The sequence below is a fragment of the Propithecus coquereli genome, unplaced genomic scaffold (assembly GCF_000956105.1).
Source record: "Propithecus coquereli isolate 6110/MARCELLA unplaced genomic scaffold, Pcoq_1.0 Scaffold264, whole genome shotgun sequence".
Lineage (NCBI taxonomy): Eukaryota > Metazoa > Chordata > Mammalia > Primates > Indriidae > Propithecus > Propithecus coquereli.
Genome location: NW_012148219.1, coordinates 1,080,204 through 1,081,562, shown reverse-complemented (window position 1 = coordinate 1,081,562; position 1,359 = coordinate 1,080,204). Strand labels below are relative to the sequence as shown.

At 35.9% G+C, this 1,359-nt stretch overlaps 1 protein-coding gene across 1 annotated transcript in view; it reads right to left on the bottom strand.

Annotated features, from left to right (window-relative positions):
- Positions 1-1,359, bottom strand: part of METTL25 (methyltransferase like 25) — a 117,544-nt gene that overhangs the window by 75,205 nt on the left and 40,980 nt on the right. The gene's annotated exons all lie outside the window — the stretch shown is intronic.

Sequence of the window (1,359 nt, the reverse complement as noted above, 5' to 3'; positions counted from 1 at the left end):
AAAGCCAGCAGCTGCTCAACAAATGTTTGTTCAATGCAATCATATTCTCTCTTAATTGTGTGAAATGCAGTTGCCAAGGTAGGAAACAGTGATTTTTTTTTTCCCTATTCCTAGTCACTGTTTTCAACACACATTATATAAACTTTATCTATATCAATCATGTTTGAGTCAATGTGATTAGTTCCGAAGATACAAAAGTCAATAAAACCCAATATCTATACTCTCAAGGCTCATCAATCTATCAAATCTTTCCTTGGAAGGAAAGAAATGGGAGTGACTGAATATGCGGAGGCACCAATCTTCCTTCTCCCTTCACATTTTTCAAGGGCCTCTATCTAACATGCCCTATTCAAATTCATTTTAGTTAGAATACACAGTCCATGAGTACTTGTTAACAGTTAAATGCAATAATATGTTAGAAAAGGTACCTGAAGACTGACATAAAATGGATTGGCAAAGGAGTAACTAGTCATCTCTTAATTTTTTTAAATCTGGCAAGTAGTTTCTTTAAAAACAAACCTTTAAGAACAGTACTGAAGAACCAGATATCTGATGAATGAATGACCAATAACATTTTAGGTGACCATTTTAGGTGCTCAGTTCCGAAGATACAAAAGTCAATAAAACCCAATATCTATACTCTCATCTAAATCTGAATCTCTTTACATATTTGACAAAAACCAGACAGAGGAGAGATAAAGTTACTCACAACTCACACCTACACAACAAACTTTGATTTAAAATATAAGTTAGGAAATAAACATCCCAAACCAGCAAAATGAGCTCTGGGGATCACTCCAGATGGAGAGTAAGGTGGGACTGTAGAAAAAATGATGTGACAGACAGTAGAGTGCACTACCAAAAATAGAGGATCCCATCCTTGGTGGGGAAGTACTGAGACTACATCTGAGACGTGATGGTACAGAGCAATGGCTACTAGCTTACAGCAGGACCCAAAGATGGCAGTCTTAAGAAGGTACTTGCCTGAAGAGAAAAGGGAGGTACGTTGGAATAGGAAGGCATTGTTGGGGACAATGATTACGAAGTAAAAGGAGGAAGCAGGCAGCTGAAATTAAAGATCTTAAAATGTAGGGCAGTATCTCTGAATTTAAATACACAAAAAAGGCCTACACCTGCCCCCAAATTGAGCTAATTATTAAAGTGAATTTCATTGTACCTACAGAAAAGCAAACTCTTGAACTAGGAACCAAAAAATACACCCCCAAAGCCAACACTTCCCTGCATAGAATCTTATGCTATTGCTGATTAAGGAAAATACTAAACATTTAATATTTAAAAAACTGTGATTGCATTAAAGGTTTTTTTTCCCATTTGTTTTAGGAAAGATATAAAAATACT